This window comes from Microtus ochrogaster, unplaced genomic scaffold, assembly GCF_000317375.1.
Source record: "Microtus ochrogaster isolate Prairie Vole_2 unplaced genomic scaffold, MicOch1.0 UNK44, whole genome shotgun sequence".
Lineage (NCBI taxonomy): Eukaryota > Metazoa > Chordata > Mammalia > Rodentia > Cricetidae > Microtus > Microtus ochrogaster.
Window position 1 is genome coordinate 789,398 of NW_004949142.1, and position 12,907 is coordinate 802,304.

Genomic DNA, 12,907 nt, shown 5'->3' on the forward strand with positions numbered 1-12,907 from the left:
GCGGTGGTGGCGCACGCCTTTAATCCCAGCTCTCGGGAGGTAGATCTCTGTGAATTCGAGGCCAGCCTGGTCTACAAGAGCTAGTTACTGGACAAGCTCCAAAGCCACAGAGAAATCCTGTTTCGAAAAACTGAAGAAAAAAAATTCTATCCTTCCAATGACGTCTTTTTCCATAATCCCCAAGCTTCTAATTTCTTACCTATTTTTTAAGTTTAGCCAGCAGGCAGACCTAAAACATTAAATTTATATACAAGTCAATAAAAATCTAATCTTACTCTACTATTAACTAGTTAAGCTTGTTAGAGACCTACTTCTTTTTTCTAAGATTTAGTTAATTTCATTTTATGTGTATGACTGTTTGTCTACAAGTATGTAAATGCACCATGTGTGTGCACTGTCCAGATCCCTGCAAGCATACACACAGACAAAATATTGTGTGTATACACACACACACACACACACACACACACACACCAAAGACAGGTCTTGCTTTGTAACACAGGTTGGCTTTGAACTCAAGATTTTTCCAAAGTAGCCTTCCAAATGTAAGGATTATAGGAACAAACACTCAATACTTTGAAATAGTAAGCTCAGAACAGACCACCTTATCCAGCTGAAACTGGAGATCAGTAATGGAAAGAACTTACTGGACCAAGGCTGCTGACAGTGCTTACTTACGGTGGTGGTAATGGGATCGCTGGCTGTGGTGCCAGGGGGTGGGGGTGGGAGTGCTGGCTGTGATGCCAGGGGGTGGGGGTGGGAGCGCTGGCTGTAGTATGGTGGTATATTGTTTAGATTTCTTAGAGGAAATGGTCACAGAAAAATGCATTATTTTCATTAAGGAAGAGGCCTTAACTGAAATGCTGTCTCCTACATAAGAGATGACAGTAATAGATTAATCCAACAATTAAGTTACCACTTCTAATTTTTGTCAAGTGTTTTATTTGGCAAGGAGTATATATACACACACACACACACGAAAATTCTCCTAAGTTTTAACTAATCATTATGCAAAATAAATCACACTTCCTCCTTTTACAATTTATGTGATATCTGAGTGTCCATGAGCCAGTATTTATTTCACTTGGCTTCTTAATGGGTCTTCTATCTCTCTAAACGTTTTTCTGGCAGAATGTAGAAAGAAATGGGAAATACTGTATGGGGACAGTCATACTGTAAGTATGACTGAGAAACACAAAACACGCGAAGGGCTGGAGAGAGGCTCAGCAGTTAAGAGCACTGGCTGCTGTTCAAAAGGACCCGAGTCCTATTCCCAGAGCCCACATGGCGGCTCACAACCATCTCTAACTACAGTCCCAGGACATCTGCTGCCCTTTTCTGGCCTGCACAGGCACCAGACAAAGCACCCATTAAATAAAGATAAAATTAAAAACAAAACACAACACTGAAGTACAGCTACATGATAGCATAGCAGCTGGACTGGACTTAGTGGTTATATCACAACAAAGTCAGAAAAAAAGAAAAGCAAATGAACAACTGAGCACTTGGAACAGGTTTGGAGATTAATGGTATCATCCATCTTAGGCAAAGGAGATAGGGCATTAAAAATGTTTCTATTAGTGTTTTCTATAGTAATTTACATACGTCAATCACCACTTATAATTTCAGTTAGGTATTAGAAGCCTTTCATTATTGTCATTGCACACAGAAGACAATACAAAACATACTCTGGTTGGGGCTTCAGTCTTCATATAATTAATGTCAGTTCTAGAGGAAAACTCAACAAAGAACAGCATTTCAATCAGATGCACAAAGAACCCAACATATTAATGCAAATGAAACACAATAAAGGGCTAGGGCTGTGGCTCAGCGGCTAAGACCATTTGCTGCCTTTTTGTTTGTTTGGTTGGTTTTTGGTTTTTCAAGGCAGGGTTTCTCAGTGTAGTCTTGGCTGTCCTGAAACTCAGAGACCAGGCCTGCCTCTGCCTCTTGAGTGTGGGGATTAAAAGCGTGCACACATGTGTCCCCCCCATCATCTGCTGCTTTTTCAGAGGTCCTGAGTTCAGTTCTCAGCACCCACACAACCACCTCTAACTCCAGCTCCAGATCTGACACCCTCTTATGGCCTCCAAGGACACCTGCACTCACACGCACACACAAACAGTTAAAAATAAAAATAAATCTTAGCTCTCACACTGCAGATAGGAATACAACGTTTGTAAAGGTGCTTGCTGCCAAGCCTGACAACCAAAGTTTCACTGCCGAACCAACAAGGTGGAGAGAAAACTCCTCCAGAAAGATGCCCTCTGACCTCAAGTGTGCACACAAAGGAAAACAAAGGGCAAAGTGAAACACATGGTTACCACACAACCTGCCACAGAAGAAAAATGAAGACACACAACCCTGCAAAGACTACATCTGGCCTTTCACTATTTTAATAATAATCTAGTTCATAAGCAAAGTAAGCACAGCTTTGGAGCCATACAGCACTACAGCTTTTAAATTTTTCCATCTTTTTAATTAATATAAATTTTATTCATGGTTGTTCTACATGTATGTATATGTGCCATGGGAGAGCCTGGTGCCGTAAGAATTCATAAGACAGTGCTGGATCCCTTGAAACTGGAGTTATGGCCCATGTGGGTCCTAGGAACTAAATCAGGAGCCTCTACAAAAGCCATCTCTCCAGCCCCTTCTTCTCTCATTCTCAATTCATAATGGAAATGGGAAGTAGGGCTAAACCTACCCTGCACAGAACCTGTGTGTGTGTGTGTGTGTGTATACTGGAGTCATTCTGGTGATTCTCAACTTTATTAACATATGAAAATTAGCCCCCCCCAGACAAGGAACACAATGGAACAGAACCTTTAATTATGATAGTAAGCACATTTTGTATTTATCTAGGTGTGTCCAACCTATGGCCCAAAGGTTGTCTGCATTCCAGGATAGTTATGAATGAACCCAATTTGTTTATAGATGACAGTGTCAAGTAGTAAGGTCAAAAGGTTTAACACCATAACATTCATCTACTCCTCCAAAGTAATTACATATGATAAGGTTAGTTACTGAGAACAGGCCTCTATTGTTACTTTTGAAAAACAGGATCTCCTGAGTGCAAGGCCAGCTTGGTCTACAGAGTGAGTTCCAGGGAAGCTGAGGCTACACAGAGAAACCCTGTCTTGAAAAACCAAAATAATAATAATAATAATAATAATTTGCCAGGCTGGCGAGATGGCTCAGCAGTTAAGAACACTGGCTGCTCTACCAAGGGTCCTGAGTTCAATTCCCAGCAAGTACATGGTGGCTCACAACCATCTGTAATGAGATCTGGTGCCCTCTTCTGGCCTGCAGGTATACACACAGGTCGAACATTGTATACATAATAAATAAATCTTTAAAACAAAACTAAACAAAAACAGGATTTTAACCTGGGTATGTTCCCACGTCCTAGCACTTGGGAAGCAGAGGCCAGAGGCAAGTGTATCTCTGAGTTTGAGGCCAGCCTGGTCTACAGAGTGAGTTCCAGGACAGCCAGGGCTGTTACACAAAGAAACCCTGTCTCAAAAAAAAAAAAAAAAAAGAAAAGAAAAGAAAAGAAACCCATGAGCCTAAGGACTGGAGCGCTGGAGTCCCAAATGATGACCTACTGAAACAAAAGGCAGGAACCTGACACATACGTGCACAAAAAGAAAACAAACAAAATAATCTGGGGCTTTACAGAATGGAAGCATTTTTTTAGCAGCAGGCTTGGGTCTGTTTGTTGTTTGAAGTGCTGGGAATCAAATCCAGGAGCTGGGCACTCTAACACAGACCTCCGGTCCCTGCCAGGCTTTCCTTCCTGAGTCGCCCCCCAATCTCACACTATAAAGCACCACTGCACAAGGCTTTCTGAAAGTAAGATTTCAACGTCAATTCCAGGCTCCCCAGTCTAGCGCTGTAACCAGCATCAAGGAGAGGTATTTTACACTTCAGTTTGAAAGCAGTGCTTTCTGCGCCAAGTTGCGTGACCGGCCTGCGTGTGCCTGTCAGTGGCAGAACTGGGAACACGTATTTTCTCATTCTCTACGTACTCAATACACAGTGTAGCAGGCACTCACCAGGTGCTGGGTGCAAGGGTAAGTAAAACACAGAAACATCTCTTTAGGTTGATTCACAAGGTCTGTAATACACTTGAAAGACCCCCGGTGCGGGGAGACTCTCACTCAAGTCCCGGGAGAACACGACATCCCTCACCCCCCCCCCCCCAGTAACTCACGAGAGACCATCCTTGCTGCAAACACACGAGGCTTTAATTGATGAGATGAGACGGGAACCAGTGCACTGGGGCTGAGACTCATAACCCACGCAGGGGGAGAGTTCGACCCCGAGTGACCGGGAGAAGCGATTTTTAAGGGAAGAAACCACAGCCCAGTGACCCGGAATTGGCAGGGAGTGCGTCACTGAAAATTCCGAAAATACCAGTGAAGATTACAAGGGGGCAACCCCCTGCCTCTTAGGACCACTCCCAAGGTCATAATCAGCTAGTTCTTGAGACACATTACAATGACAATCACAAGGGGGAAACTCCCTGTTTCTCAAGATTAGTCTCAAGATTACAATCTAACTTTATCTTCAGCTAGTTCCTGAAACAGTCACTAAACTGGCTAATCCTAGATTTTTGATTCTTCTCTTCCTGCTTGGATTTTTGGCTATTTTCTTCCTGCTGGGGAGGTCTGGATTTACCCAGGTCTTTCACACATAGTAAGCATAAACCTTTTATTTTTAATTTTATTTATTATGTATATAGTGTTCTGGGCACAAGATCTTATTATAGATGGTTGTGAGCCATTATGAGGTTGCTGGGAATTGAACTCAGGACCCCCAGAACAACAGTCAGTTCTCTTAACCTCTGAGCCATCTCTCCAGCCCAGACTTTTTTTTTTTTTAAAGTTTGTTTTCATGACAGAATTGTTCTGCATGACAGCCACTGTCCTGGACCTCTGTGTAAGCCAGGCTGCTCTGGAACTCAAGGGATCTACTTGCCTCCGCCTCCCAAATGCTGGGATCAAAGGGCTGTGTGATGAGGCGCAGCCCCAAACATAAATCTTGACAATAACATTATTGCATTTGTTTTCTTTTGAGACAAATGCTCACTATAATGCTCTGGTTATCCTTGAACTGGCATTCGTCTGCCTCTGCCACAGACCACCAGTGCTGGGATTAAAGGTGTGGCACCATATGCCATTCAATGCTGCGTTTTTACAGATGGTTCTTCCATGTTTACGTATTTTTGTGGTTGTCTTGAGACAGGGTTTTATGAAGGCCAGGCTAGCCTTAACAAGGCTGGCCTTGAACTCTCACGCCACCTTCGGTTCAAGTGCAGGGATTCGAGGCCCACATCTTCACAACCAGATTTCACGCTTCTATGCAATTAAATTCTTCACTCCTAACATACACCTGGTCCCATGGAAGCCGATCGTCTCCCGTGCGGTTTAACGCCTGGGTTTCCACAGCTGAAAATAGGTTTCTCAAAAACAACAAAGTTCTGGCAGAGTGCATAGCTTCTCAGGCTGGAAAAACATTCAATACCCCTTCCTTATCTCCCATCCCCCAAAACTAACATCCATCTGCATCCGTTTTCTTCTTTGTGCCCCACCACCTACATCATCTCAGTGGTTATTTTCTTCACCAAAATAAGTTCATCCCACAGGCTGGAAAGATGGCTGAGCGGTTAAGAACACTTGTTGCTCTTGCAGAGACACGGGTTCAGTTCCCTGCACCACCATGGTACATAACTTCCAATTCCAAGGGATTCAATGCCCTCTTCTTATCTCTGGTACCAGGCACACACCTAGTGCACACATATACACACTGGCAAAACCTTCACGCTCATAAAATAATAGAACAGATTCCTCTAAAGTTGTGTTCCACATTTACTTCCTGACAAGTATGTTCCAAATACAACACCTTGCCTTTTATATTCAGGGCATGTTCATCTAAATCGTTTTGATTCTCCAGAGAAATTCTGGGGACGGGAGAGACAACCCCAGTTTGACGGTGAATCTTCACTCAAACCCGGAACTGGTGGGAGGCGGATTAGACCAGCGACAAGATGCTGTGGAGGGCCGCGCGACCCTGGGAATCTCTAACCCTTACACTTGGGCGCCTTAAGAGCCTCGCTCACCTCGCCGTCGTCTCGGCCTGGCCAACCCCTCCTCAACATCACCCAAAGCCAGCGCAAGCTCAACTCGGGCCTCTGGCCCTCCTGATGACTAGAGTCAGGGTGCGCAGCAGGCGCCACGACCCACCCAGGCTCCAGCGAGCAACACCAGCCGGGCCCGCCCCCGGCGCGCCTCCTCCGCAACGCGGCCCCCAGCAGCCCAGCACGCGCTCGCCGGGGTGCCAGCACACTCGCGACGGCACCCTTCGTCACGCTGCCCCCGGGCCAGGCAATAGTGTGCCCTCGGCTTCCTCTCAATCCCCTCATCCCTCCGCCTCCTCTGCCCTGAGAACCCGGCGCCGCAGCACGCCGAGACCGAGCCCCACCACCCAGCCCGGGCTTGTTTACTCACTTACCCTCCATCCTGAGACGCAGGAACCCGCAGTTAGAACGCCTGCGCGCTACGGCCACGCCCCTGCGCCGCGGCCCCGCCTCGCGCACCCCCAACCCCCACCCCCACCTCCTTGGCGCGTGCGCATTCAGCACGTGGGTCACCTGGGCTCCCTTCATCGCAGGTGTGTGTTTGGCTAAGTCCGTGCCGCGCTAGCCCGACGCCTTCTTAGGTGGCGCTGTCAGAGGATAGCAAGTCATCCTGGAACCACGGATACCTTTTTGAAGACGTTATTCAGCAGCGCACCATCCTCGGTTTAGACAAGTCATCTTAAAATTTTGAAGCCAGCCTAGAATGTGTTCATTCTGATGCCTCCCATCTACCTACACACACCCCACAAATACCAATGGACTCTAAGTTCTTGCTTTATTCCTACTCGATTGCCTTATTTCTGTCAGTCTCCCCTTCACTTAAAAATATATAACCTTGTATCAACATATTTCTCCACAGAGCTGGAGCGTTGGAAGGGGGGTTAAGAACACTGCTTTTCTTTTCTTTCTTTTTTTTTTAAAGATTTTATTTATTATGTATACAATACAATGTGCTGCCCCCATGTATGACTGCAGGCCAGAAAAGGGCACCATATCTCATTGTAGATGGTTGTGAGCCACCATGTGGTTGCTGGGACTTGAACTCAGGACCTCTGGAAGAATAGTCAGCATCTTTAACCTCTGAGCCATCTCTCCAGCCCAGAACACTGCTTGTCTAAAGGACCCGGGTTCAATTCCCAGCACCCACAGTACCCAGGCTCACAGCCATTTGCAATTCCAGGCCCAGGGGTTTCAACACCTTCTTCTGGCCTCCAGTTAGCGGCACACAAGTGATACACAGACATACAGAAAAGCAAAATACTACAAATATATTAAAGGCTAGGCTTAAAGGCATGCATTACTACATCTAGATTCAATAATTTCTTTTAAACCTCTCTAGAAGATTTTGTTTTCGAGACAGGATTTTTCTGTGTAGTTTTGGAGCCTGGCCTGGAATGTCCTCTGTAGACCAGGCTGGCCTGGAAATCACAGAGATCCACCTGCCTCTGCCCCTAGAGTGCTGGGATTAAAGATGTGTGCTACTACCACCTGGCAAAGATGCTTAATATTACAAGAGGGAAATTGTAACTTTAGAGGTGAGAAACACCAATCACTAGGGATGAGAGATATCCTTAGTAGGTTTATTTTTTAAATATTTATTTATTATGTATACAATATTCTGTCTGTATGCTTGAAGGCCAGAAGAGGGCGCCAGACCTCTTTACAGATGGTTGTGAGCCACCCTGTGGTTGCTGGGAATTGAACTCAGGACTTGAACTTCCAATTGCTTTGGAAGAGCAGGCAATGCTCTTAACCACTGAGCCATCTCTCCAGCCCCTAAGTTTATTTTTATTTTTATTTTTTGATTTTTCGAGACAGGGTTTCTCTGTGGCTTTGGAGCCTGTCCTGGAACTAGCTCTGTAGACCAGGCTGGTCTCGAACTCACAGAGATCCACCTGCCTCTGCCTCCCGAGTGCTGGGATTACAGGCGTGCGCCACCACTGCCTGGCCCTAGGTTTATTTTTTTTAAAAAAAAAATGTTATTTTTTTTCTATTTGTGTGTTTGTGCATGGTACTTACTCCTTTGGAACAACTTTTTCAGCAGTTGTTTCTATCCTTCCACTATGTGGGTCCTAGAGATGGATCTTAGGTCATCAGGTCAGGCTTGGTAACAAGTGCCTTTGCCCCCTAAGCCATCTTGCCAGCTTCAGCAGTATGTCTCAAGAGGGCACAAATTCACTTCTATACGTCCTTGCCAAAAATACATGACCTCAATTAATTTTTTAGTTAATTTTTAAAGTTATTTATTTTATTGTATGTGTGTGTTTGAGTACATGTATGTGTGCACCACGTGTGTGTAGGCATGCTTGGAAGCCAGAAGATGACCCAGGACTGAAGTTGATGACCATTGTAAGCCACCATGTGGGTACTGGGGATCAAACCCTGGTCTATGGAAAATTAGCCAGTGCTCTTAACTACCCACCCACATCCATACACACACACTAGTGATAATATAAATAAAATTTGAAAACAAGCCACTTTACTGTTTTCCCCTTGTTCAATAACCCATCAAGGTAAATATCCCTTTATATTGTTTTTTGGTGTTTTGTTGTTTTTTGTTTTGTTTTGTCTTGAAACAAGGTTTCTGTGTGTAGCCCTGGCTTTCCTAGAACTCACTCTATAGACCAGGCTGGCCTTAAACTCAGAGATCCGCCTGCCTCTGCCTCCCAAGTGCTGGGATTAAAGGAGTGTGCCACCACCAGCCAACTTTCCTTTATCTTGTATTTGCAACTTGCAAGGGTATTCTCCTTTATTTTTGATGCCCTCTGTATATGTGGGTCTCAAACTTGGATCATACCAAGATTATCTGGAGAACATGAATAACTAAAGAGGCCTGCCCCCCCCCATGCAAAAAATCTGATAATTAGTCTCTGTGTAGCTTTGGAGCCTGTCCTGGAATTCACTCTGTAGACCAGGCTGGTCTCGAAATCATAGAGATCCACCTGCCTCTACCTCTAGAGTGCTAAGATTAAAGATGTGCACCACCTGGCGAAAGATGCTTACTATTATATAAGAGGGCTTTCAGAGTTTTAAAAACATTTGAGGGGCTGGAGAGATGGTTCAGAGGTTAAGAGAACTGGCTTCACTTCCAAAGGTCCTGAGTTCAACTCCCAGCAACCACATGGTGGCTCACAACCATCTGTAATGAAATATGCTGCCCTCTTCTGGCCTGCAGGGACATATGCAGGCAGACCACTGTATAATTAATAAATAAATAAATCTTTAAAAAAACATTTGAAGTAATTATAGTGTGGAGCCAAGTGAGAACCATTGCATTTATAATTGGTGAAGTGTTGCCAGAGACAGAGTCTTTTGTCATAGGAACGATAGAAATGAGATTGAGCCGAATGTGCAAGAAGTTTCATGGAACTGCAGTTTATTATCAGGAAGGGTGGGTGCAGCACTGGACCAGAGAGATCAGACATCTCCCCGAACAAAGAGAGGAATAAGCGTCTGTTGATTTGCTGGGGTGAGTTAACAGGCCAGCCTCATCTAGCCTGGAGCACTTCAGGTGCTTAAGCTGGTCCTGCTGCAGGAAGAGCATGAAGCCGAGATCAAAGAACACATATGCCAAGCTTTCAACAGTGAGCAAGCTAAGCGAGGGGCCTTAGTCTATTTGCCTTCTGTCCTCTTGTGGCAGAACCTAACTTTTCTCAGAATAATGTGAGTTATCTAAAGAGCTATTCAGGGCTGGAGAGATGGCTCAGAGGTTATGAGCACTGGCTGCTCTTCCAGAGGTCCTGAGTTCAATTCCCAGCAACCACATGGTGGCTCACAACCATCTGTACTGAGATCTGGCGCCCTCCTCTGGCGTGTGGGCATACATCGAGGCAGAATGTTGTATACATAATAAATAAATAAATCTTAAAGAGCTGTTCAGAAGATGAGAGAGACTAGTGAGAGATGTGGGCCTGGCAACATATTGATGATAACTGGAGCCAAGGGGTGCAGCCTCGCCTTAGGAGGTGTGCCGAGAAACAGCGGAGATGAAAGGAAGAAAAACTTGAGATGACAGGGAAATTGACGACAGGAATGTTTAGGCTGGCCTGGAACTCACAGAGACCAGCCTGCCTCTGCCTTCCAAATGCTGGAATTAAAGGAGGGTGCCACCACTGTCTGGCTCACAACTCCAATTTCCTCCCCCGCCTTTCTTACTCACAATAATCAGCACCAGACTAAGCACAGGTTTAGTAAGCCTTGTCTGTAAGGACTAGGAAAACAACGTTCCCCGTTATCAGTGAGTGTGTGGTTCCGAGGGGAAAATTTGCTTGCCAGTGGCCAGCATGTTCCTCCTCCTTGTGCTAGGCCAGGTATTTTTCCTGAGACCAGGCACTTTCTCAGCTGACCCTGTTCCACTAGATACCATCAGCCAGCCTGCATTTGGCCAGCTCTGCTTCGGAACCTCTGCTTTTTTTTTTCCCCCAACACCTTAGGTCTTTGTCTAGGCAAGGGACGGGGGGGGGGCAACAACTGTTGGTAGTGGTCAGCAGCTGGACCTTGGAAAGGCAAAACCAGGATCCCAGGCCCACTCTGCTCTCGGGCCCCACCTCCAGGAAGCTACGGAGAGAAAGGAGCAACTCTGTCACTTTTGGCTTCTGGCTGCTCATCGTGCTCTTAAATTGGAGGCCTCTGGGGCCGAGAGAAACTGGACACAGTGTGCCGAGTAGTCTAATAGGGACGGTTTTTTTCTGAAAGTCCCCTATTGCGGAAAAATAAAATTATGTGTTTAATTTTTGAAACCTAATGCCTCATTTGCCTTGGCAGCCATTCTGCCGGGCTTGGCCGGGAGTCTGGCAACACAAGGAGACTGATTAATACCAGCTCAACTTGCTCCCTGGAGAAGAGTGTTATTTACTTGGCTATTTTCTCAAATCCTCTTTAATTTGCTTGTATTTCAGTCTAATCGTATTGGTTTTAACATGTTCTGTCTCTGACCACCGGCCCCAATGAAGCCCAGAAGAGCGCCCTGCTCTGTGCCCTCTCGTCCCCTTCCCAAGGCGAGATTTTGTTCAGCCCGGTGATTAGAAATGGCACAACACGTGTTCCGTTCCTTCTGGGATGGGCAAGTTCTAAGTGTGCTTTTATCCCGTTAGCCCTCAATCCCTGGTAGAAAGGAAAAGAGACGGGGCTTCTCTAGAGGACTGCACTGTTCCTTTCCCCTTTCAACCTGAGTTCCGTTCTGCTGGCGACACCACCCCCAACGGCCATCCTGACCCTCCCTTGTGAAGCCCCCAGGGATATCGAATAACAAGTGTTGGAGGGGGACACAGAGGACCGTGGAAAGACTGGGCCCCAGCTTTCCCCAACAGGGAAGTGTAAACACAGCTGTGGAGATGGGAGCGAAGCGCCCTCCCTCCCAGAGTTCCCACCCAGAAGCAGGGAAAGGCCGCCCTGCAGTGAGGAACCAAACAGGAAAACAAAGCAAAGCACAGCCTAAACGCCCCGCAGGAAGGTCACTAGAAACTGGGGCTGCTGCCCAGGACGCGGTGTGACCAGGGGAACAGCCATACCCCTCCCTGAATGCTTAGGGGCCAATACAATTCCAAAGCGCTTGGAGGGCTGGACATTATGGCGCCAGGGAACCATGGCTTGATTTTCGAAGCCTTTCCACTGCTGGACACTTTGTCCTCTGATCTCAGAAAACTCACTTTCTGCCTTAGGTACTTAGCCTCTGGCCCCTAGTGACTTAGGGGTCGTAAGACTGCATTTGATTCAGCGAGCAAGAGCAAGTCCACAATAAACCCTTGTCCACGGTGGTTAGAAACTTCAGCTCCGAGCCTCCAAGCCAAAACATAAACGGGGCTACTCAGCCTTTGTTAATTGCAAAATAAATAATTCCAGCAGGAAGAGATTGCCTCTTCGGGAGATTGCTTGGTGGGGATGTGGGGTCATGCCCTGATCCGTGGTACTCTGAAAGGTCCAATCCCACAACGAGGGTGCTGCTACCCATCTGACTGTCAGAGCTCAGCACCGTTAATGCAGGACCTTGACCTCTCAGGACACGTCTTTGGCATATCCCCGCCTGGGAAGTAGCTCTGGTCAGCTGGAGACCAAATGAGCTTTGCTTCCTTTCTGGCCATCAGGAGCCTCAACTGTAAAAGTGAAATGGAAGAGCTAGAAAAAAAAAAAAAAGCAAAACAAAAACCCCGACAAAGGACAGCAGCCTACAAATACCAAGCTCTGTATATGCCTGTCCTTATGCCAAATGCTTCCTTTATAAGGTTGGTCTCCTTTCATAGAGAGTCAGACAGGGTTTCTCTGTGTAGCCCTGGCTGTCCTGGAACTCACTTTACAGACCAGGCTGGCCTCGAACTCAGAGATACAACACCACCCAGTTTAGAGTCAGGGGATTCTTACTCTCATTTTACAGCTGAGGAAAATTGGGCATGATTCTAGAACTTTCCGCCAGGTCATGTAGCTATAAAGAAGTGCGGCCAGGATTTGTGCCTTCATTCTCCTTCCTTAGCCCACGCTTTAAACTTCTCTGCTCTACCTCCTCCCTCCTCTGAGGTCTTCTAACTCTGACATCATGATTCTGGATCCACTCCCTGGCTTTCTGCTCTCACCAGTGGCGCCAGAAACTGAATCTATTAGGGGCTCCAGTCTGCTCCTCCAGAGGGAAACAGCTTAAAGTCAAGGGACTCCTCACTTCCTCTGTATAAAGACGCCAACCAAAGCTAGATGCTCCACAGACCCCTGTATCAGCAGGGAACAGTTTCTTTTTTCTTTTTTTTTTTTTTTTTTTTTTTTTTTTTTTTTTTTTTT

The 12,907-nt window shown here is 46.1% G+C and overlaps 1 protein-coding gene across 3 annotated transcripts in view; it reads right to left on the minus strand.

Annotated features, from left to right (window-relative positions):
* Positions 1-6,581, minus strand: part of Ezh1 (enhancer of zeste 1 polycomb repressive complex 2 subunit) — a 36,670-nt gene extending 30,089 nt beyond the window's left edge. For 2 of the 3 annotated variants that reach the window (XM_026777007.1, XM_005369050.3), the window contains exon 1: positions 6,517-6,581. The gene's annotated coding sequence lies outside the window, so the exon portion shown is untranslated. The remainder of the gene's footprint in view (positions 1-6,516) is intronic. The other variant, XM_026777006.1, reaches the window with a different exon arrangement.
* Between the last annotated feature and the right edge of the window lie 6,326 nt (positions 6,582-12,907).